This window comes from Neovison vison, chromosome 2, assembly GCF_020171115.1.
Source record: "Neovison vison isolate M4711 chromosome 2, ASM_NN_V1, whole genome shotgun sequence".
Taxonomy (NCBI): Eukaryota; Metazoa; Chordata; class Mammalia; order Carnivora; family Mustelidae; genus Neogale; species Neogale vison.
In genome coordinates, this window is record NC_058092.1 from 4,409,875 (window position 1) to 4,435,245 (window position 25,371).

General features: G+C 42.7%; 1 protein-coding gene across 9 annotated transcripts in view; it reads left to right on the forward strand.

Annotated features, from left to right (window-relative positions):
* CAMTA1 (calmodulin binding transcription activator 1) overlaps window positions 1-25,371 on the forward strand; it is an 817,260-nt gene that overhangs the window by 54,585 nt on the left and 737,304 nt on the right. The gene's annotated exons all lie outside the window — the stretch shown is intronic.

Genomic DNA, 25,371 nt, shown 5'->3' on the forward strand with positions numbered 1-25,371 from the left:
CGTATCTTTTCTTCCTTTCTTGAAATTCACTGGAAACACAATTTAGTCTTCAGTCAGGCTGACTTCACTGGTTCTTGACTTCTTTAATCTTGAAATGTGGGCTGGAAATGTTACGTGTATGTGAGTAAATGTTACATGTTTGTTTTATGTGTGTATGTATGTTCTGGGCATGTGGGTGATGTTTTATATATGGCTGTATTCTCTGTATGTGGGTGAATGTTATATGTGTGTGTTCTGTGCATATGTGTTACGTGTGTATGTTACATGTGTATGCCTGCCTGTTCTCTTGATGTGGGTAAATGTCCTCGGTATATGTGTATACGTTCTGTACATGTGGATAAATGTTATTTATATGTATGTACTCTGTACGTGGGTAAATATATGTGTGATGTATGCATGTGTGTATTCTCTGTGTGTGAGTGCATGTTACGTGTGTGTATGTTCTGTGTATGTGGGTGAGGGTCAGGTGTGGTCGGAAAGCACTCTCAGGAGGCTTGTGTATCACACAGTGCTGAGGTAATACGAGCCTGCTGGGTCTGGCAGTCTCCTCTTCTGCTCACTTGCACCTGTGGTGCTGTGTGCCTCCAAGATAATCCTACTTACTTTCTATAAAAAATTATTTTATTTATTTAACTATTTTATTTTATTTATTTGATTTGATTTATTTTTCTCTTAGAGAGAGAGAAAGAGAGAATGCATGTGCACAAACAAGGAGGGACAGAGGGAGAGGGAGAGAGAGAATCTTATGCATCATGGAGCCCGATGTGGGGCTCTGTCTCATGACCCTGAGTTCATGACCTGAGGCGAAATCAAGTGTCAGATGCTTTAACTGACTGAGCCACCCAGGCTGTCTGACTCTACTTACTTTTTCAGATGGAATTCCATGAGTTAACAGTTAAAACTCACCATAATACATTATAAAGCTTTAGTTCATTTGCCACTATTTATAGTAAATAAATACTAAGTAAAACAAAAAGCACCAACTATATGTAAAATAAAAGGTTGATATGTTGGATTACATTGAAAGAACTTCTGTTTATCAAAAAGCACCATTAAGTGAATGAAGTCCATAGAGTAGGATTGACCAACAGAGGTTACAATCAGAACATTTTGAGAAGTCCTGAAAGTCATTAAGAAAAGAGAGGAAACCTAGTAGAAAATGGGCCAGAGACTTGAACAGGCATGTCACCGATGGTCAGTATACATAGGTCTTCATCAGTCATTAGGGAGAAGAGAACTAAGGCCATGGCACCATGCTCTTGTACACCCAAATGACTAAATTAAAAAAGAGAGCATCAGGTGCCGACAAGGACCAGAGCAGTGGGAGTTCTCATACAATGCTGAAGGGCACCCAGGTTAGTGCTGCAAAACTAGGGTTGCCGACACGCACGCCACGCGTCTCAGCAGTTCCGCTGTTCACGTATATTCCCACAGCAACAGGCCTATGTATACCGAAGATACGTACAAGAACATTCTCAGGAGTGTGATTCCAGATGCCCCCAAGCCAGAAATAGCCCAAGTGCTCCCCAACAGCAGAATGGAAAAATTAATTGTGTTATATTCATATAATGTAAAAAGCAGCAATGAAAATGAATGAACTTATGCTATATTCAGGAAATGAAGAACTCACAAACATACTGTGGTGTCAAAGAAACCAGACTTGGAAATTTACATGTGTGATTCTGGGTATAAGTTCAAAACAGTTGAGAAGCGGGAAAATTAATCACAGGTTGTATGTCAGAAGTAGGTACCTTTGGAGGGTAAGGGAGGGTCAGTTAGGGCTTCTGGGGTGCTGGTCACATTCTAGTTTTTGATCGTGGTTGTGATACGTATACACGGACCCATAAGAATATACTTGTGATTTGTGCTTTTTTTGTTTGTAAATAATATTTCAGTAAAAAATTGTTGAAATGGTATATAGTGTAAACTAGCTTATTATTACAGAGCAGTGAGAAATGAGCAAAATATAGCCACCTGCAGTGGCGTCGGAGAATCTTGGAGTGCAGCGTTTGATACTGTTTTTATAAAGTTTGGTGGGAGCTGATGCACAGCCATCATTAGGGAAAATAAGTACTGGTGGGTATCAGGGCAGCAGAACCATGAGTGTTATGGAATAAGGGATTTACTTATTATAAGAATAGACTGAATGCAGCTGTGGGAGAAGATGGAAGCAGAACCCAGTGGACGAATTAGAGGGTTGGAGAAGCATCAGGAATCAGCTCCTTTATGGCCTGGCAGCCAACGGGGTTCTGGGAGGCCAGGCAGGACAGGCTGTCACCTCTGCCAGGCTGCTGCTGTTTCTTTTCTTCCCTTCCCTTCCCTCCCCTCCCCTCCCCTCCCCTTCCCTCCCCTCCCCACCTCTCCCCTCCCCATCTTCCTTCTCTTCCCTTCCCTTCCCTTCTTTCCCTTCCTTCCCTTCTTTTCTCTTCTCTCTCTTTTCTTGAAAGATTTATTTATTTATTTTAGAGATTGCATGAGTGGGGGGAGGCGCAGAGCTAGAGGGAGGGGGAGAGAGAGAATCTCAAGCAGACTTTGTGCTGAGCAAGGAGCCCTAGGTTTGGCTCAATCCCAAGAACCTGAGTTGATGACCTGAGTCACATGCTTAACCGACAGTCTTGCTGGTTCCCCAGGCTGCTGCCTTTGTAGGTCTGCCGCCTGGCATCTAGTGCTCGGTGGGGCCTGGAGCGGGGCTGGCGGTTAAGGGAAGAGGGTGTCTTCTCTTGGTCATCAGGGCTACTAGTTGGGGAATAAAGCTAGCGTTGGAGGAGGAAATGTGGATAAGCTGGGAACTTCTAGCTCCTGTTGCTGTCACCCTTCTGAGGGCAGAGGCTCTTCTGCTTCCCCGTTTTAAATCTTGGGCAGATTGACGGAAGGGATCCTGGGAAAGTCCAGCTTGACCAAATTGATTGAGGTAAAAATGGCCACAGCGGTGTTTGCATGACCTTGTGAATATCGTAAAATACTCGCTATTGCATGTGAATGACACCTCTGTAAAGCTGGTGTCTTAACAGAGCCTGCTATAGGTTGAAAACCCCAAAGAAAAGCAAGGAAATAACGAGTTCAATAATCAGGAGATTGGTTCCCTCCCAAGGGCTGTATGTTAGGTACTCTTTCCTTGTTGTGGGCTGGGCTCCATCACTTTGTCCTGTGGCTGCATTTTCTTGCAGATGGCCTGTGGCAGCGCGTGCACCCCGGGGGCTGGGAATTCGCAACCCCGTGCAGGCGGTGGTGCGGTGGGGTGCTTTATCAAGTTATGGGGGCACAGTGTGCTCTAGCCTGTGATTTCTAGCTTTTTAACGATTAGAAGATGTTATTGTGAATGATTTCAGTGTTCCGTCTTGGGATCTGGAAGTTTCAGGGTAGTAGTTGCTGCTTCTCCGTCTGTGTCAGTGTTACTGTGAGGCTTATTCTTAGGGTGATGACCGGGACTGTGGGGAACAAGGGCTCCAAGGGTTCCTGACATGTCCGTGAGTAGTTTTGAAAATAGGTTAATAGGATATTCTTGTCATTTTCTTGTGTATATTTGATTTTAGAATTTCGACTAAGATTTCTTTGTACATAAGTAGATTATACAGATTCATTAAAGCATTCATAACAAATCTGTTTTGATAATCTGAGAAATCAAAACATTCTTGTCATCTAAAACTTAGTGGAAAATGCCCTTATCCACTCTTCATTTACATGGAGCCACTTTTTATTTGAATGTTTGCTGTGGCTCTTTTTATCCTCTTTGTAATGAGGAAGCGATTGCTCCAATGAAGAAAGTTATGCAGCTTTCCTGCCTGGGGCGGTAGTTGTACCACAGTCAGGAAATGGGTGCGAAGGTTTTTACAGAAGTTCAAAAACAAAGAGTATCTTGTACCTTTTGTATGCAAAGGCTAGAAAAATTTTTGCTCTAGTTATGGAGACTTTCAGCTTTATGCTGTTTTGATGTAGAACATAAAAAGCAGGGTATTTGAGCGAAACAGTTTAACCCCTTAACTAACGGGAGCCCCCAAACCATTATTTCTACATGGGTTAAATTTATGATATAAAGTCTCATTACTGTTACTGTCACTTATAATGCCTCTGGACTATGTGGAAAACTTCAGAGGTACATTTGTTACATAGTGAGATTCTTAGGGTTTTATTTTGAGTCAAATGTCACACTTTATAGTTTTCCATTAAGAAATACATTGTTGGCCCCTGCCTGGCTCAGTCCAGGGGAAGCACGCAAGTCTTGATCTCAGGGTGTGAGCTCGAGCTCCATGTTGGGTGTAGAGATTACTTTAAAAAAATAAAATATTAAAAAGGAAATATATTTTAAAGAAGATTTTATTTACTTGACAGAGAGAGAGTGTGTGTGCACGCACAAGCAGGGGGAGGGGCAGAGGGGCTGAGTGGGAAGCCCAATGTAGGGCTTTATCCCGAGATCATGACCTGAGCTGAAGTCAGATGCTTGACCAATTGAGCCACCCAGGCACCCCAAGAAATACATTTTTGATAATTTTTATAAGCTAGTTAATTAAGCGTTTTGTCTGTTAATACATTTGTTCAGTAATCATTTTCAGTGCCTACTGTGTGCCTCAAGCCCTGAGGTAAGCCTAGCCATGCGGAAGTAACGAAAAAGGTGGTCACAGTCATGTTGGAAGACATACATAAAAAATATTTGCGGGGCGCCTGGGTGGCTCAGTGGGTTAAGCCGCTGCCTTTGGCTCAGGTCATGATCTCAGGGTCCTGGGATCGAGCCCCGCATCGGGCTGTCTGCTCAGCAGGAAGCCTGCTTCCTCCTCTTTCTCTGCCTGCCTCTCTGCCTACTTGTGATTGCTGTCTGTCAAATAAATAATAAAAAATAAAATTAAAAAAAATAATGCAATATGGTATAATAAAGGATATAATGAAATTATGAAGTATGTATGTACAAGGTGAATTTGAGGCCTATAAATGGTGGCTGTTGTATAAAAAATGACACTCAGGGTGTATTTTGAAGATGATTAGGAGTTTGTCAGGCGAAGAGAATCAGCAAGACCACTTTCCAGGGGAAGGAACTAATTGTGTCAAGGAATGGAAGGAGGAGTGATTTCCTTGGGTAATCAGGAATGCTGGCGTAGGGTTTAAGGAGAGAGATGGATGAATTAAGGTTAGAGAGACAGGCAGCAGCCCGCTCACAGAACGCTTTATATGCCATGCCGGGTTTATATTTTTCATCTCATAAGTAATAGGGATCAACGGAAAGCTTTTAATCAGAAAAGCAAAATGATCATATTTTCATTTTATACAGTCACTCTGTGGGCAGTTTAGAGACTGGAAATCTGGAGAGTAATCCATACAAGAGATAATTAAGATCTGTTTCTAGACAGGGCAGTAGAGAAGGATCTGACCTGAGAGCTAGAATCAGAGGAATCCCCATGACCTCTCAGATAGAATGGCAAAGGAGAGGAGAAATTACTGAGACTCTGGCTTGAGGGATACTACAGATAATAAAATATGGGAAGGAGAGCAGGTTTTAAGATACTGAGCTTAATATTTGTACAGTCGAGTTTAGAGCACCTGTGGAACACCCAGACAGAGATACTGGAAGGCAGCTGGATATGGATTTGGGTGCTCAGGAGAGAGCTCGAGGAAACTGACCTAAGGCGATATTTTCCAAGGAGAGTAGGGAAAATGAGAAAAAAGGGAGGTTCGAGAAATGATCAATTTCCGCCATCCTCTCTGGAAAGTAAGAGAGCATCCTCAGATGAATAGGAAGAGAGAATGGGAAGAAAATTGAGCTTGCGAGGGAGACTCAGAAAGAATAGTTGGAGAGAAAGAGAACGGGGAGGGTCGAAGAAGCCAAGGGAGGCTAGAGGAGCAAGGAGAATGAGCAAGAGGGATCAGCAGTGCCATGTTGCAAAGAAAAATTCTTTCAATTTTTGTGATTATTTTGTGATATTAAGGTATCATTTAGAGGAGGAAATGGAGGGTTATCTATTTAAATGGATTTGGGACAATTGGCTTACCAACTGGAAAAATGTAAGTCTGTATCTCATGCCTTATGCAAAATAAATTTAAAAATTAAATATAAAAAGGGGAAATAATAAAAATACTAGAATATGGGTCTATATAAAGTATTCAGTTTTCTTGATGCCACCCAAATTAGATAGGAAGAGGCTATAAATTGGACTGCATATAAATTTACCCATTTCTGTGTGCTAAAAATACTATAAAATTAAAATGTAAATGGCAAGCTGGGAGAAATATTTGCCACATATTTGACAATGGTTTAATATCCTTAATATATAGAAGATCTATTAATAAAATGAGTAACTGGAGATTTCTGGCTAAGCAGTTACTTATTGAAAATGGATTTATCTCTACTTCCTTCCAAAATTTTGATAAAATGATAGAAGGGAATCACAAGAGGTATAAATCTGCAAAGATAGAAAATACGGGAGTGGGGGAAATTTTTGTTAATGGTAGACTAAGTGGTTGGGCTCTCCTTCTTGCAAGTAGGGAAAGCTGGATACAATTTAACCCAAAATTTATGTTGAAAGTAATGGGGAGCTAGAAAATGGTGATTTGTGGGGCTAAGATCTGTGGGAGGAGGGAAGCTCATAGATAGGAGATCAGATTTGAATCTACTTCTGTCACAGAGGAATCTGCTAATTAAGAAGAGTCAAGCAAGCAAGAAGCTGGAAAGCCAAATAGAGATTTTGATGGACTTATAGATTGGAGGGTGAGGGGCTGAAATTATACTTGGATACATGTAGACTGGGGAGGGGGTACCCTGGAAAACTTCTTAGGCTTTGAGCAGGGGTCCCAAAGGCCTGGATCCTAGGAATAATAGTCTCTCAGAAGTGCTGAAGTCCAACTTCAGATCCTTCCAATTTTTGATTGGATCAAGGTGATCTTGACGGAAATAAATGTAAATTCTTCTGGAAGAAGATAATATCACCCAGAGCCTTAAATGATATCTGCACTTATTTATGATGACTGGCACTCATCCAGCAGATGAGAATTTGAGACAATTTGACTGAAACCAGAAGAAACAAGAGATGATGGAAGTGGATCCACAGGGATCCAGATAATGAAGTTTTAGAGATTGGGGTTATGTGTAATATGTTTAAAGAAATAAAAGAAAAGATTAAGAATCAAGGAACTGGAACTTTTAAAAAAAGAGAGAAAAAAAGAACCAAATGTAAATTCTAGATTGGAGGATTGTAACAGAATTGAAATTAAGATCTTAATCGATGGGCTTAACAGAATAGTGGTAGTAATAATTTGAAAATAAATACTCAGAATGATGAGAAATGCGAAAAACGAGTGGGAAACACGTAAAAGAATGTATGTATGATGTGAGATTCAGTGAAATTGTTTAATGAGTGTGTAATTGACATCCCAGTAGGAGGAGGAGGAGGAATCTTGCAAAAACAGTATTTGGAGAGCAAATGGTTGAGAATTATCTGTAACAGACAAAAGCATCAGATTGCCAATTCAAGAAATACTATAGACCCTAAGCTAGATAGATACATTCAAATAAAATCTCACTGAAACATAAGGTTGCTTTTAAAACCAAAGATAACAAGAAAATCTTAAAAGTAGCTGGAGAAAAATTACATATTACATTCAAAAGAGCAATAGGGGTGCCTGTGTGGCTCAGTCAGTTAAGCATCTCACTCTTGATTTGGGGTCAGGTCATGATATCAGGGTCATAAGGTTGAGCCCTGTGCTGGGCTCCTCACTGGGCATAGAACCTGCTTAAGATTCTCTCTCCATCGCCCTCTGCACCCTCCCTCCTCTCACCCAGGCTGGCACATGTGCTCTCTCTTATTTAAAAAAAAAAAAAAAGAAAGAAAGCAAGCAATAATAGTGACAGCTAATTTCTCAACAGAAGCAAAGGTCAAAAGACAATTGAATGATATTTTAAAAAATGTAAACAAGAAGGGAAGCTGCCAATCTAGAATTCTATACCCAGAAAGAAAACCTTTCAAAAGTAAAGACAAAATACCACCTTTTCAGATCAGCAAAAAGTAGAAAGAAGTAATCTCACCAGACCTGCACTGGAAGATAGTAAAGATTCTTCTTTGGGCAGAAGGGAGATAATCCTGTAGGGCAGCTTTAAGGTTCAGGGAAAGTGAAGAACAACACGAGGGTGAATGCAAATGAATCTTGGTGTATATAGGACAACAATAATGCCTTGAATGGTTTAAAATATATGGAAGAATTACATATATATTAAGGTAACATAAGTTGTGGGGATGTAAACAGAGTTCGTATCCTGTGGTGTTTGCACTGTCCAGGAAGTAGTAAAAATAGTAATATACTTAAGGCTGGTAAATCAAGGTTGCATGTTTTAATCTCTAGATATTCATTAAAAGAATAGTAAAAGAATGTATACCTAACAAAGTAATAGAGGGGAAATACAGAGGAGGAAGAGTTATCAAGTAAAATTTGGTTAATCCAAAAGGAGGCAAAAAGAAGAAGGAACATAGAACATTTGGGAAAAATAGGATGCAAACAGTAAGATGATAGATTTAAACCATGACACTAGTAATTATATGAAATAAAAATGAACTAAAATTTTCACTTAGAATACAAAGATTGACAGATTAGTTTACAAAACAAAGTGATTCATAACTTCATGCTGCTCACAAGGATGCAGATAAGTAGAAAGTGTAATGGTAGAAGAGGACATATCACTTAGACACTAACCAGAAGGAAACTTGTGTACTATATTAATGGAGTAGAACCTAGGGCAGAGAAGCATTAATAAGGATAAAGAGAGACATAATGATAAAATAGTCAACTCAACAGTTCTACATCTATATTCACCTAAAAACATAGTCTCAAAATACATAAAAATTGTATGTATGCAAAAATTGACAAAACAAACAAAGAATAGACAAGTACCACAATCATAGTGGGAGATTTAAATACGCTTTATTAACCAATAAAGAATCAGGATATAAGAGATCACAATTAACAAACTTGACATCTTACTGGGTTTACCAGTAGATTGAACACAGTAGGACAGAGAACTAGTAAACTGAAATGATAAATATTAGAAAGGAAATATAGAATAAAATGAAATATGAGATTAATGGGGCACTGTATCCAGTATCTGTAGATTGAACTTTTTTTTTCATACAAACATGGAACATTTATCAAAATTGCTGATCCCAAAAGTAATTCTTGACAAATTTCAAAAGGTTGAAATCAGACTTACAGACATAGGCTTACTAGTTGAAAAATCAGTGTAAATCACTGAGCTAATGAGATAAAACTGAAAAGTAATGTGATAATGTCAATAGATAACGAAAATTAACTATTTAAAATGCAGTCCCATGACACATTATGACTAAACAGTCCTTAATTTGATAGAGATTACTTAGAGAAGTCCTATGGCAAGCATCATGTTTAATGGTGAAATGCTGATGAATTTCCTTCTGAGACTGCAAAAGAAATAAGTTGTTTGTTACCATTTCTCCTACTAAATTTAATAAGATAAGAAAAATAAAAAGTCAAAGATCAGAAAGTAATGAAAAAACTGATTTTGTAGGTGACATGATTGTATATAAAGAAAGTCCAAAAAAATTTCCTTTTAAGTTAATTATGATTAATAAATAAGGTTGGAAGATTTAAGGTAATGCTGGACACAGTTGCAATTTTACATATCAACAACTAACAAAAAATGTAATAAAAATATCATGATTTTTTATATCATAATATAGTTGGATTTTTCAGAATTAATCTAAAGAAATATAAGGCATCTATACAGAAAATAATAAATATTGAGACAAGTTAAAGATCTAAATAGATATACCATGTTCATGGATTAGAAGAAGAGAATACTTTAAGATGTTGATTCTTCAGAAGTTCATCTGTGCATTTAATATAATACCAGAGAAAATATTAGCAGGTTATTTTTTTTTCTTGTTTTACGGAACTTGATAAACTGATATTAAAGTGTACTTGGAAATGTAAAAAAGCAAGGAATAGCCAGAATAATTCCAAAGAACAAACTGGGCTGGCTTGCTGTACTGGATAGCAAGACTTACCAAGCTGTAGTATTGAAGAGTGTTGTTTAGGTAAGTAGACCAAATGACCAAACTAGTCCAGAAAGAGACCCGTTCTGATCTGGACACTCGATTGATTGCACAGGAGGCACTGCTGGATAGTAGAGAAAGGACAGTCTTTTCAATGAGTGGTGTTTGGTTAATTAGATACTAATTATTAGATAATAATTATTAGATAATTATTAGATAATAATGGGAAAGAAAAGAAAGGAAATGTGACCCTGTACCTTACAAACATAGAAATTAATTCGCAAATCTGTATCAGGCTGGATCCAATCAGGAAAAGGAAGCCAAACAGTAAGTTGAGAGAAAAAGTTTAATATGAAGAATTTTTAACTGTAACAGGGAACTGAAGTAAGGAGAGACTGGCTAGTAAAAGAAAGAAGATAAGAGTAGCTGTTGGAGGGCGCCTGGGTGGCTCAGTGGGTTAAGCCGCTGCCTTCGGCTCAGGTCATGATCTCAGGGTCCTGGGATCGAGTCCCGCATCGGGCTCTCTGCTCAGCAGGGAGCCTGCTTCCCTCTCTCTCTCTCTGCCTGCCTCTCTGCCTACTTGTAATCTCTCTCTGTCAAATAAATAAATAAAATCTTTAAAAAAAAAAAAAAAAAGAGTAGCTGTTGGAGAACAGTTGCTCCCTCTAGGGCTAAGAGAGAGAGCCCGAGGTAAAAGTCCTCTACTCCTAGGACTGAGACTCTGGCTTAATGCGAGGCAGAACCATGGTTGTTGGTGTCATGCTGGTGGATGTTGGTGGAGCTTGATGGAAATCTGCCCTCTGGAACTTGGCAGAAGTTGCTCTCTAGTGCATCATAGGAAAGCTTTTTGTGGGGAACTGTTTTACAACATTTGCTCTCAAATCCCCCAAGGTGGTGGTTCTGGGGGACGCTGCTGCGGCCAGGCAATGCTGGCCTCTGTTGCTGCAGTCTCTGGAGGCCAGAGAAGCTGCTGCATGCACAGCAGGAGTTGGGTGGGTGCTGGGTGGATGCTGGGTGGATGCTGGGTAGACACTGGGGAGCTGTGTGTGCTGCGGGAGTTAGATTTGGAGAAGCCACCTGTGTTGAAGGAGCTGAACGCTTGCGTGAAAGTGTTCAGAAAACTGTATAGATCAAGATGCCAAGATGCTGCTGCTGGTTTTTTGTTGTTGTTTTTTGTTTTGTTTTGTTTTTTTAAACATTTTTTTAAAAGATTTTATTATTTATTTGACAGAGAGAGATCACAAATAGGCAGAGAGGCAGGCAGAGAGAGAGAGAGAGAGAGAGGGAAGCAGGCTCCCTGCTGAGCAGAGAGCCCGATGCGGGGCTCGATCCCAGGACCCTGAGATCATGACCTGAGCCGAAGGCAGCGGCTTAACCCACTGAGCCACCCAGGCGCCCTGTTTTGTTTTGTTTTGCTTTGTTTCCTTAGCAGTTAAGATTCTGGTGTCTCCCGTTGTTTGTATTCATTCAGCATTTATTTAATACATGTTAAACATTCTCTCTATGCCAGATATAGAAATGTGTTTGTTACCAGATACTTGAGTGGACAAAATAGACATTAAACTTGCTTTTGCAGCATTTTATAAGTCTAAATTGGATAACCAGCCGTGGTTACAGGCAGTGGTTCATGCCCTGCTGTAGTCCCCAGGGAAGGCTCTATCTGTGTCTGTGTCCGGATCTGTATTATCTGTATCTGTAGCAGTGATCCGGACACCTTTTGCCTTCACTGGGAAACAGCCATTAAGCAGATAGTCATAAGAATAGGTATGTATTTACAAAGTCGGATAAAGGCTGAGGAAGCAGAAACACAGGCTGTTGGAAGAGAGGAGGGTCTGGGGTCTAATTTAGAGTGGAAGCCAGGGAAAGGCTTTCTAAGGAAGTGATATTTTCATGACATGAGACAGGAGGATGAGGAGGAGTTAGCTTGATGAGATCAGTGATCAGAGGAGTTTGTAGACAGCAGGAAGAAGAGTGTGGGCCCATCTGAAGCAGTGGGAGAAGCAGGGAGTGGCCAGGGCTAGGAGAGGTGGAATGCGGCATGAAAGGGCTGGCTGGAAGGGCAAGCTGCAACCCTTCTATAACTTGAAAGAGGCCTGGCTGTGAGGTGGAGGCTCGGGTGGGGTGTAGAGTGGGCAGCCTTGTGCTCCGTTGTGTAGGTGGGGGATGTGAGTGCCTTCTGTTGGGAGGGAGAGAACTTAGAGGAGAGGGCACTCTTTGGCCCAACAATTTATTTGAGTGTCTTACATGAGGCAGTATCCTGCACTCTTGGAATATATAAGACAACAAAAAAAGAGATCTCTGTCTTTAGGGAGCTTACATTCTAAAGGAGGAGACTGAAAATAAACAAAATAAGGTGCTACATGTATTGTAAAAAGAAAACTAGAACCTGTTAAAAGGAGATACAAGAACTGAGGTTGGGCGGGCAGTGGGATGTAGTTGTAAGTGGTGGGCTGGGTTTGATGCCACTAGAATGCGACGTTCACCAGGGCAGAGATTCTTGTGTTATTCACTGCTGTATCCCCAGAGGTTGGAGTGCCCGGCACATCGTAGGTGCTCAGTGAATGTTGTATGAATGATGAGTGATGCTGGATCCCGAGGATGGGGAGGAATGAGTTGTGGGAAAACTCCATTCACCTGTGTCTCCCTGAGCCACTGCCATACTCACAGCACTTCTGACTCCAGGCATTGTGGGGTGTTCCCCCACCACGCTGTTCTCTCTAGCCCCAGCTGGGTGTCCTGCAGTTTATCTCACTTCTGACACCGTCTACCCAGAGATGACATCAGACACACAATAAGGGCTCAGTCCCACAAGACTGCTCCTGGCCCCCGTCTGATGCCAATGGCAAGTGCAGGGGCTCACCTGTGCTTCTGATGGGCTGTAAATCTGAGGTTCGTTTCATTTGCCAGAGTGCTCACAGAACTCAGGGAAACACAATGTCTGGGTGGTCCCGAGGGCAGGGGTGGGTCCCTGAGGGCGTGGGGTATATCAGCTTTCCTGTATGGATGTGTTTGCCAGCCTGGAAGCTCTCGGAACCCCGAACTGCTGGGGTTTTAAGGAGGCTTCCTCAGCTCCTCCGGAGTTGAGAAACTCCTCCATTATCAGCCCCTCCCCCCTCTCTGGAGGGTGGGGCCGGGCTGACGGATCTAAGCTTCCAATCCTGGCTTGGCTTTTCTGTGACCCTCCAGCTCTCAGGAGCCATCCAGGAACCCATGTGAAGGTGCCTCGTTAGAACAAAAGACGCTTCACGTGCTCTTTTCATTTAGGGAGATACAGGGGGTGTAGGAGCCCTGTGTCAGGGATAGGGTTGAATACCAAACACTGGGAAAAACAGATAATCTCACTTAGGCAAATTGCGAGGGTTTTGGGAGCTCTGTGCCATGCATGGGGCCAGAGAATAATACATGTTTTCTGTTATCTCCCATTGAGAGACCAAAATGAGATTAGTCATGGATGAAGATATCTTATAGGGAAGGTATGCATATTGTAGGGGTATTAATACTGATATGCTCAATTCAGAGTACAGTAGTCACTCCTTAACCAGTTTGCTTTTGATGGTAGCACTTAAACATGGTCAGCTGCCAACACTGCTCTGCCTGATGTGCTGCCAGAAGGTCAGTTGTAGCCAGACGCTCTGTCACAGTGCCGGTGCCATCCACGTCACTCTACGTCCTCAGGGAGGCCTTTTATCCTCTCACGTCATCACCGGGAGAAGGTCGAGTACAGGACAATGAGATATTTTGAGAGAAAGGCCACATTCACATAACTTTTATTACAGTATATTGTTAAGTTGTTCTATTATTAAATTATTGTTAATCTTTTAATTTATAAATTTAGCCTTATGGCAGGTGTGTATATATAGGAAAAAATACTCTATTCTATATAGGGTTCGGTACCAGCTGTGTTTTCAGGCAGCCACCGGGCTTCTTGGACCATATTCCTCACAGATAAGGGGGGATTACTGTAAATTATATTTACTTTTAAAGGATTTGACTATTCAATTTTATTTTGAATTCTTGGAGTTAATGTTGTTTCATGGCATTAGTTTTTTGCACTGTACGTTTTCTCCGTTGTATTAGTAATAATGTCCAGATCTGCTTATCCCCTGGGATATTACCCAGTTGAAAGGTGACTCCTTTCAGTAATTTTAAAATCAAATTGGGGTTATATATTGATTTATGTATCGAAATTTTATTACCACCTGTCTTGCTGCATTCTACTGCCCTAAGGTTGTGGTGCTGGCAGGGTGTGTGCGTACGCGTGGGGCGGTGGTTTTATGCCACTTCAGCCAGGTTAGCTGGAGTTCCCGGGGTAGCAGTGGTTGTATACTGAGTTTAAAGCTGCGCTTTCTGCGATCATTCTGGTCTGTCAATTGGACAGACCCTTCTGTGAGTTCTCGGGTCGCCTTTGCTGAGGTCAGCCTCATGAGGATCTCTTTGTTTGCTTGAAATCCTATTGACAGACCGTAACTCCCTCCAATTTAGGTGCGCATGAAGATTGCCCTTTATTTGCCGAGTCTTCCGCTTTCTGCTTGAGGGTTCCAGTGTCATATATAATGTCATAGCACAAGAAGGTAGAGCTTCTGACTGAGAAGTATAGGGCACTCTTGTTGAGAAGAGTTTGTTCAGCCATAACCGGAAGCTGGCTTATGTTTGAAGGCCTGTGTTTCTGAATGAACAATGGGGAGTGCACTAAATTGCCTACATCCTTTTTGCCATAGGTAGTCTCCCCTTCCCGTAGAAATCACTTTATTATATTTCTGTTATAAAAAGTGTACAGACAGGGGTGCCCGGGTGGCTCAGTCAGTTCGGTGTCCGACTCTGGATTTTGACTCAGGTCACGATCACAGGGTTGTGAGGTGGAGCCCTGCCCACTCTGCACTCAGCCTGGAGCCTGCTTAAGATCCCCCCCTCCCCGCTGCTTGCACCCATTCTCTCTCTCTCTCGAGATAAAATATTGAAAAAGGTATGCACACATGTATTTTACTATAAAAATAATGAATGGTCCTTGGAAGCATGCTAACAACAAAGGCACATAGAGATTAAAACTGGAAACTTTTTCTTGAAATTATACACTCTAGGAGATAACCACTGTCAACAGTTTGATTTATATCCTTCCCTGGACTTTAAAAATGCATATGTAAATCATGTGTGTACGTGTAGTGTGTGTGTGTGTGTGTGTGTGTGTGTGTGTGAATATGTATATATGCACGTTTACATGTGTATAAGTCTCTGTGTGTATTTGTATGTGTGAGTATACACCCGCCCTGAGGAATCATGTGTGCCTCTTGCCTGACCACCCCGCTCCCCGCGCCCCGTTATTTCCCACACAGGTGCATGGGTGTGGATGCATAACTGCAGAGCAGGGATGTTTTGTAAAAATTTTAAACCAGCCCTTTATGGGTTGCCTCAGCATTTTGCTCATGCAATTAGTGATGTACTTAATATTCTTGTTCCCGTATTTTTGCACACTTCTCCAGTTATTTCTGTAGGAGAGAGGCCTACTGTGCAGCTAGTTGCTCATCTCAGAGTGGAAACATTTGTCTTGTGTCCTCCAGAAAGGTTGTGCCAGTGTCTGTTCTCACTAGCCGAGAGTGTCCATTTCCCCATACCCTAACCAACACTAGGTTTTTAAAATCTTCTCTCGGATGAAAAATGTTGTCTCTGTTAATTTGCATTTCTTTGCATATCCCTAAGATTTGGTATGTTTTGGCCGGTTGTGTTACTTTTCTGACTTGTTTGATCATTCTTCTACTCCCCCGCTCCCCCCCGGCTATTTTTTTTTTTTTTTTAAGATTTTTTAATTTATTTATTTGACAGACAGAGATCACAAGTAGGCAGAGAGGCAGGCAGAGAGAGAGGGGGAAGCAGGCTCCCCGCTGAGCAGAGAGCCTGATGTGGGGTTCAATCCCTGGACCCTGGGATCATGACCCGAACCGAAGGCAAAGGTTAACCCACTTAGCCACCCAGGTGCCCCTTTCCTCCCCCTTCGGCTCAGGTCATGATCTCAGGGTCCTGGGATCGAGGCCCGCATCGGGCTCTCTGCTCAGCAGGGAGCCTGCTTCCTCCTCTCTCTCTGCCTGCCTCTCTGCCTGCTTGTGATCTCTCTCTGTCAAATAAATAAATAAAATCTTTAAAAAAAAAAATAAAGTACATTCTTCATCTTTTCCTTTCTGATTTCTGTGTGTTTTTCTGTAAACAAATGTGGGTATAATTTTTTGTGTCTAGTCACCTGTTTTTCATTCTCAGTTTTCTTAACTCGTTATATGTCTTCTGGCAGTCCTGTGAATCATGCACTCAGACTTTGAATCTTTCTGGCCCACATGGCATGCCTGGGACAGTCTCCCCACTCCACTTACTCATTATTCTCCCTAGATTTTCTTATCTGTTACGTATTTTTATCCTGAGATGTTTAATACAGAGAAACACTTTTATAAATGGGAAGAGTGAGGTAGAACTCTTAATTTCACCCCCCTCACAATACATGCTGATCATTGAATCATTGATCCTTTTGTACTGATTGGAAATGTTGCCTGATTACTTTGTGCTAAATTTTCACAAACACATTGTTCTTTATCTTGATGCCCTCTCTTCATTGATCTTCGTCAGTCCCACATTGTGTGCTTTTTCCTTACACACACATTTTTTTTTAAAGATTTATTTATTTATTTGTTTGACAGATAGAGATCACAGGTAGGCAGAGAGAGAGAGAGAGAGAAGGAAGCAGGTTCCCTGCCGAGCAGAGAGCCCGATGCGGGGCTTGATCCCAGGACCCTGAGACCATGACCTGAGCTGAAGGCAGAGGCCTTAACCCACTGAGCCACCCAGGCGCCCCTCCTTATACACACATTTAATTTTTATCAGTTTAAGGTATTTTGAAAATTATTGCTCCTATTCTAGTCTTAAAGATCTTTCAAAAAAAGAGAGTGTGACTTCATTGGCTTCTTTGAATGATTGGACACTAGTTTCTGTAAACTGAGGTCACAGTCCTTTTCTCCTTTTGGCAGCAAATGTAGTGGGTTGTTGAAGAAAATGAATTAAAGCAACTTTTCTTGCCACTGAGAATAGAATTGAAATAATCTCTAGCTTTTCTTTTCTTTTCCTTTTTTTTTTTTTTTTTAAGATTTTATTTATTTACTTGACAGAGAGGTAGAGAGAGAGCACAAGTAAGCAGAGCGGCAGGCAGAGGGAGAGAGAGAAGGAGGGTCTCCTACTGAGTAGGAGCGCGATGCCGGGGTCTCTCCCAGGATCCGGGAATCATGACCCGAGCTGAAGGCAGCCGCCCAACCAGCTGAGCCGCCCGGGTGCCCCTGTAGCCTTCATTTCTCTAGCTGTTGTGTTTGACCTTTCCTCCTGTCTTGGCGCCCATCAAAAGTAGAAGTATTTTGGGGTGTGCTGGGTTAGTGGGTGGGTTCTCTTGAGGCCAGAGCCCACTGGGTAGGGGTCTGGGTGTCCCAGGCTCGTGGCAGAGCATCTGTAAGCTGCACTTGGTGTTCCTTGTGTCATCAGGAAGTGCTGGCCTAGGAGAGGTACTTGAGCTGCAGGCAGTTTTCACTGTAGGTCATTATAGCTTCATACGGAGTTAACATTCTGAGAGCCAGACTTCTTTAAAAAAAAAAAAATTGTGGTAAATATACATCACATAAATATTTATCCTCTTCGCCATGTTTAAGTATTCAGTTCCTCGGCAGTCGGAACATTCTCGCTGCTGTGTGACTGTCACCGCCGTCCACCTCCTGAACTCGTCCTCTTGCAGAACTGGACTCTCTTCCCCTTTAAACACTAACTCCCTTTCTCTCCTCCCTGCCAGTCCCTGGCCGCCTCTCTTCCACTTTCTGTCTCTGTGAATTTGCTCCAAGTTTCTCACAAGTGGAATCACGCGGGATCTGTCTTTTCGTGACTGGCTTTTTTCACTTAATGGAATGTTCTCAAGGTTCACTCGTGTTGTAGCGTGGATCAGAATGTCTTCCTTTTTATAGGCCGAATGATGTTCCATGATGTATACACACACTTTACGTGTCCGTCCTTTGAGGGACACCGGTCTTGCTTCCACCTTTGGGTGTCGGGACTCATGTTGCTATGAACATGGGTATATAAACCTGAGAGCCAGACTTCTTAGAAGAGGTATCCCCCCCCCCCGCCCATTTTTGCCTCTTCTTCAGCTACTCCAGTCTGAATTTAGCTTCCATTATTCTGCAGAAACTTCTTTCTTAGATCATCAGTGACGTCAGGTTGTTTAATGTAAGGAGCATGTTTCAGGACTTGGTTTGGTTTCTCAGAAATAGTCAAGCAAGTTGATGATGCCTTTCCCTTCGTTTTTTGGGTTGGTGTACATCCCTGGGTTTTCTTCCCACTGCTGGTTCGTTCTTCTTGATCTTTACCCACCCGCTAACGGTGAGATTTCCTCGGGGCTTGAAATTAGTCTTTTCTGTGTGGCTGTTAAATGTGGGTATTTCTGCGAATCTGAGGGCCTTTACTTCTAGATTTCCATTTTTTCTTGCAGTGACCGCCTGCCGCGCCTGCCGCCCCCAGCCCCCTTCCACAGTCTCAACTTGTCCAGGCTCCCTAGTTTGTTTTGTGAGCTCAGCACTCAGCCGAGCTCCACACCAGAGCTGCCTGCAGGTGCCTCTGCTGGAGGGTCTGACGGACTTCTGCTTCATGTCTGAAATAGAACCGATTGTCTTCCTCTCAGTCTCTCCTGTCTCAATAAAGGGCCTATCCCAGGTGCTCAAGTCAGGCCTGGGGGTCTGTCTAAAATAAACCTCTATAATCAGAACAGGTTTAGGTTTACAGAAAAGTTGCAAGATGATTTTAGAGAGCTTCTGTGTACCCCTCCGCCCAGTTTCCCCTGTTGACATTACTTTGGTACGGTGGTCCCAACCAGTCAACCAGTCCTGACCCATTATTATAAACTAAACTCTGCCCATTATTCAGATTCCCTTGGTTTTAAACCCCTGAAGTCCTTTTCCGTTCCAGGACCCTACCCAGGATGCCATATTACGTTTAGTCATTGCATCTCCATAGGCTCCTCTGCACCATGACAGTTTCTGACTTTTCTTGTTTTTGTTGACCTCGACAGATCAGCTATTTTGTATGATGTCCTTCAGTTGGGTTTGCCTGCTGTTTTTCTCATCCCTGGGCCGGGGTTGCGGGTTTTGGGAAAGAAGACCCCGGAGGTGCGCTGCCCTCCTCCTCGCGGCCTGTCAAGGGTGCTGCTGTCGCGTGGCTGCTCGCTGACCATCTTAACCTTGATCACCCGCTGAGGGGGTGTTGATCTGGTTTCTCCATTGTCAAGTTACTATTTTTCCCCCTTTAGAGGCCATTTTGACCCTTCCTTCTTTTACTCCACAGGGAATCCAAACCTGCGTGTTCTGTTTGCAAATAAACATCCTTTCTGTCCGAATCTCTCTCTGTTCACAGCCACCACTGCTGTTTGAGCCACAGTTACCTGTGCCCAGACTGCTCTGAGGGATCTCCTGGCTCCTGTCCTACATGCATTTTGGCCCCCCCAACCAGTCTCCACCCAGGTGCCAGAGCAGTCTTTTAAAAATGTGCTTGTGTTCTGTACCCGTTTTCTCAGTCCTTTGATTGGTTTCCTGTTGTACTTAAGATACCATCTTCTCTGCGCGATCTGCAAGGCCTGTGGGATCTTACATCTGTCACCCTCCAGTCTCTGGACAAGCGCCTCTCCCCTCCTTCTCCCCGAGTCCCTTCTGCACGCTCAGGTGCTTCCTGCCACTTTGCCTTTTACATGTCGCTTCTTCTGCCTAGGAGATGGTCACCAGCAACCTTGTTGTCCTTTAGATCGCAGCTGTTTGGTATTTCCTTAGGGAGAACTTGCAGGCCCCCTTGAGCTGAGGGCCTTCCCCAGTGTAGGTTTCCACAGGCTCCTGCACTCCGGCCTTTCGTTGTGTGCCCGAGGCACCTCTCATACGGAGCCTGCCCCAGAGTTTTGTGCTCAGTATTTGAGTAAATGAATTTATGTTTTATTTAGAATAATGGGTAGAACTGCACAGTGGTAACCAGTTTGTCTTCCTTGTTTTTTTTTTTTTAAAGATTTTATTTATTTGACAGACAGAGATCACAAGTAGGCAGAGAGGCAGGCAGAGAGAGAGGAGGAAGCAGGCTCCCCACAGAGCAGAGAGCCCGATGCGGGACTCGATCCCAGGACGCTGGGATCATGACCCGAGCCGAAGGCAGAGGCTTTAACCCACTGAGCCACCCAGGCGCCCCTGTCTTCCATGTTTTAAGCATGCAAATATGTCAGTAAGTTTTTGAATTTAATTCTGGCATTTCACTGCTTTGGATCCTATCTGTATCCTTGTAAATGCTTTGTGTAAAGTCCTGTGATGGGTGTAGCAGTGGATGGAGAAGTGTGTATGCACCTCAGGGACCTACCTATTCATTCATTGCCTCATCCTCCAAATGTGTTTAAGAGCTGCAGTGTACAGAGCCCTGCACAGAGCCCAGATGGTACTTTTGGAGCCTGTGGGACATCTTCCATTCCCTCGGGTGCTAAGTCATGGAGTAGGGTAGATCTGGATAGATGTAGTTTGAATTCCAGCTCTTCCAAGATTTGTGTCTTGAACTTAACCTTTGCCCATCTGCAAACGTGATAATAGCATTATCCCTCTTGTAAGTCTTGGAAAGAATGAGATAAGCAAAAGAATATATGATCAGTATCATAATCATTGCAGTCACACAGCTAATGTTGATTGCTTTTTAGGTTCTAAGCACTATGCTAAGCAGTTGATATTACTTATTGTCATAAATTCTCACAGCAGCCCTATGAAGTAGGGCTCACATTATCTTCATGTTATAAATGAGGTGAGAGAGACTCGGTTAAAAAATTAAAGAATTTGTCCAAGGTCATGGAAGTAAGTAAGTGGTAGAACTGTTACTGGAAGCCAGAACCGCGTGACCTGATTTCAGAGCCCAGGAAGGACTCCCTGTGTTTTGTGAAGCCACCAACCTTCTAGTGCAGCTTCATTTTGGATTTTAAAGACTTTTTTGGGATTGGTTGGCATTTTAAAAATGTTAATAGTTTTGGGAGGAAGAACTGCTTTAAGCTGTTGTCAGCTGACGTTGGTCACTCTGACATCTCTGACTCCGTGCCTGCGGGAGGCAGGGTGTGTGTGGGGGGACTGGAAGGTGGGGTTGGACCCATCTGGGCACTTATTCTTACAGTGAGAATTGCGGCTCCTATAGTCAGACTCACCTGGCGGTTTTACCAAAACTGCAGGCCTCAGTTCCTCTTTTGGTGTACTAAATCGTCATTTCCTAGTGGCAGGTCTTGGGAAACAATTTTTGCAATGACTTGTTTTAAGTAGGGTGGTTCTTTCTTATTCAGCTTGAAGTTTGAGAATCCGTGAATAGAGGAGATGGGGAAGGTAGGAGTGTTAATGATCCTGACTTGTGCAGGAAGCCACAGAGCAGTTAGCCTGGGCATGCGCGGTTAGTCAGCTTAGGAACAGGTAATGTACAAGCAAAATAGTACAGTGGATGAATCTGTTCTCCTTTTGTTTATTTCTTATCAATTTGTATTTGGGGGAATTTGGCATATGTTATATTATTCTTTTCCCCCGGTGGGATAGTACCAGAAAGGAATGGGTCTTGGCTATGACAAGTTGACATAATAGAAATTTCAAATCTGACCCAAAAAATGTGAGAATATTCGGTGAATTTACTTATCATTTGTAAAGTTAGGAGTATGTTGTCTAAAGCTGGTTTTGTATTCTCAGAGGATGGTCAGGGTCAGGGTGCCTTGATTTTTGACTTAGAGAATGGGGTTCCAGAGTTGGGGTTCAGCGGCTCAGCGAAAGTGCCTCTCCCACACTCCCCCGTGACTCTCTGCTTTCTCTGCTTGGGGACCGCAGCCTGGCCGCGTGGCTCACAGGGTGCAGGGGAGGGCAGAGTCTCTGTCTTGTGTGCGCACTCATTCTGAAAGTGGCTTTTTTGAGGTATAATTGGCATTTAACAAACGGCACTTGGAGTGTATGGTTCTAAGTGCGGCCAGCTGCACCCCGCCGCGACAGACGTGTTCAGCGCTCTGAAAGGTTCCTGGGGGCTCTTTGCTGTCCCTTCCTCCCACTCTCCTCCTCCTTTTGTGGAATCTGTTAGGCCAAAAAATTGATATTGTTGAGGATAAAGTCATAGGCAGAGAGGCATTTAACCTGCAGTTTTTAGCTTTCGTTTTCTTCCTGAGGACTAATGGAAGTGATGTGATGACTGTAACTGTAGGTTGCTCTGTCACGGGAGCAAAGTTTTGAGAAGATACATCTCGGGGAAAAAAAAAGAAAAAAAAAAGAAAGATACATCTCGTACGACGGACAATCTCTGAGGAGCTTGGCAGAGACGCATTTCTAGAAAGGTCGAAGAGATGGTAGAGGTGGTGACTGTTGGAAGGGCACAGAGGACCAGATGCTTTCAAATTTTTTTGGCCGCTTTCTGTAAGAAACTTTTGCCTGGACATTTCTCTTTTTCATCTCTGAGTGCAGTCGCGCAGGTTGGTCTGCACTGAGCGCCATATTGCTGAGTTACTGACTTCTGGTAAGGAAGTAGTGAGGTAGATCGGGTTCTAGTGTCAGGTTTGTTTCTGGCTGTCGCCTAGCTTTCTGACTCTCTGAATTTTCTCAGCTATTTATTTTTCATTTCTTTTCGGTTCTCCCATGTATTTTGTTTTGTAAGTAATATGCTTGAGGTAAACATGGCAGCATTTGTGTCATGATTTAACCTCATTAGAAATGATGTTCTTTGTCCTGTGTCTGTTTAGTTGAGAAATGAACCAATTCTCTGTGCTTATAAATGCTGGCAGGTCCTTGGCAAAAAACAAAAACAGAAACAAGCGAACCTAGAATACAAATTGAGTGTGTTGGAGAACATGTCCCTCTAAAATAAGTGATCCAGACATTGAGAGCTTACTATGGGTGAGGATTTCCCTGGAAAAGTGTTCTTCATTGGAACTCTGATGACCCGATGGGCCCGTGACAGTGAAGCTTGGTTGCGTGTTTCCGTGATGTTGTTAGTCTATGCTGTCGCGACATAGTTCTGTAGTTTAGATCGAGGATAGCACACATGTTAGTTATGCCCCTGAAGTTCTGGGGGGTTAGGATTTTTGCTCATTTCTTGTTTAATTCAGTGACTGGTCACTATTTTGGAAGGGGACCGTCTTGGCAGTATATGAGCCTTCTTTGCCCCTTGATGTAAAAAATGCCAGTTCTACCAGCGAGGGATTGTTTTGGGTAGAAGAAGCCTCCTTAGTCTTTGCATGCACCAGCGTGTATAAATTCAGTCCATTTGTAATCACCTAGTGCTTGGCCTTCACGGGAGAAAAGAGAGGGCCTCCGGGAGGAGACCTGAAGATGGTCATTTGTTGGTTCCTGAGCCACTCCATCTGGGGCCCAGGAAGGGAGCTAGGAAAATCTGTGGCATACATCATGTTTCAACTTGGGCCAGTCCTTTGGAAAAAAAAAAATAAAAAGCAGTGCAGGTCCCGTAGCTTCTGGAATTCAGAGCCAACCTGTCGCTTCAACAGATTTCAGGTTAAGTAGGCAATTGCCAGACTGTTTCTATGGGAAAACGTATGTATGTTCCAAATTCCTGTCTCAGTGAGGGGCTCTGGCGACAACACATGATTGTTGAAGCTGAATTCGAGTGCTCCCCAGGCGTGCCCTGTCCTTGAGCCCTGCTTTCAGGCATTAAATTATATTCCAGGACTGTTGATTAGGGCTGTCCTACTTCCTGATGGCCTTTACTTTCCTCCATCCCAACTAGCAAAATTATTCGCAGGTTTTCTTGAGTCACCTAAAACATTCTTTGTTGCCACAGATTTATTCAGCACCACTTGTTTGTCAGGATTCGGGGAGAGTTCCGTTTGTGTGTGTTCTTAGCTTAGATTGTCATCATTTCCACGGAGTCACCTGTGGAAGTCCTGTTGGTTGTAGTTGGAGCGGTTCCTGACTGCTCGGGCTGCTGTCACGTTGGAACAACTTTGGCAGGGGCTAAACTGGTACAGCATTTGGGCTAACATGTTTTGGTGGTTGGTGAATTTTAGGAGTGATTTAAAAGACTTTAGAAGCAGCCTCTATAGTGGCTTTATCCTCTTGTTTTAAGAAGACATTAATAAGTACGTGTGTTTTGGTTAATGAAGGAGTTAGTGTAGATACTTGATCTGAGTTGATCCCCTTTTCTCATTTTAATAGGAAATCTTTTAGTAAAAAAGTTGACTCCCGTTACACCGCTGGCTGGCCTTCGCCTGCAGACCGGCTGGAGCGGTACACGCGCCTTTTTGGATGGGCTATCGATTCCTGCCTAGTGCTCCCATTTGCTTGCATGCCTCCCAGCAACAAACACATATGTGACAGCCCTTACGTGAGATGAGCATTCCAGAGAAATGAAATGCTAGTTTACTTTTCAGTAGCTGTGGAACTGAAAAAAAGAAATCATGTTTTTAAGAATTGTGGCCTTAAGGCACTAACACACTTGTATCTAGTGCATGAAGCTCTGCAAGTTATTTTTTAACAAAACCTAATCGGGGGAACAGAAATCTGATGTTTATAGAGTTTGTTTATTTATTGATTGCTCTGAGCCACCAGAAAGAATATGCTGTTCTTTTTAATAAAATCCTGTTGGGCAGTTTTCTATATTTTAATATATAAGTATTGTTGGAATTTGATTTTAACAAGGTAAACTCTGATGTTGGATACTGTGGGATGGAGCACATCTAGGGGCCTGGAAGAAGGATGGTGCTTAAATCAGGTCCTGTTTTGCTCCCTGTGGTGCCGGTTATGTCCCCATTACCTGCCCACCCTCGAGCCCCCATTTGCACTGCCAGTTAGAGCCTGTGGTCCAGTAAGTGCTGGGGACCGCAGAGCCTGAAATCAGGGCATGTGGCCTGCTCCGGTTGGGTTCAGAGAGCAGACTAAAGATCACTGCATCCTGATTGCGTTCACTTCCTTTGGTAGCGAAAGGAGTATGGAAATTATTTGCTGTAACTCTTAATACGCTCACTGTTGCTGCAAAGTTAAGTATGTTTGTCGTGACTTAGATGGTAGCTTTGTGTTGCAAAACAAAATCTTAGCTCTTTTTGTCTTTTTTAAAGCAAACTTCTAATTTGTTAATGAGGAAGATGAGTAAATAGTAAGAAATTGAAGCCTGACCTGTCAGATACTTTTCATTGTTGGAGACTCATCTTGTCAAGCTTCTATTAATTCTGTGTAATTCCAGCAGAACTGCAAGTTATTTTGCTTAAAATGTCTTTTCTCCCCTCTGTGCAGTGAGAGTTGAATGTGAGAACAGATCTTAATAGATAGAGTTACACAGTTTATTTTATCGTGTATCACTTTATTGCTGTCTTCTAGAACATTGTTAT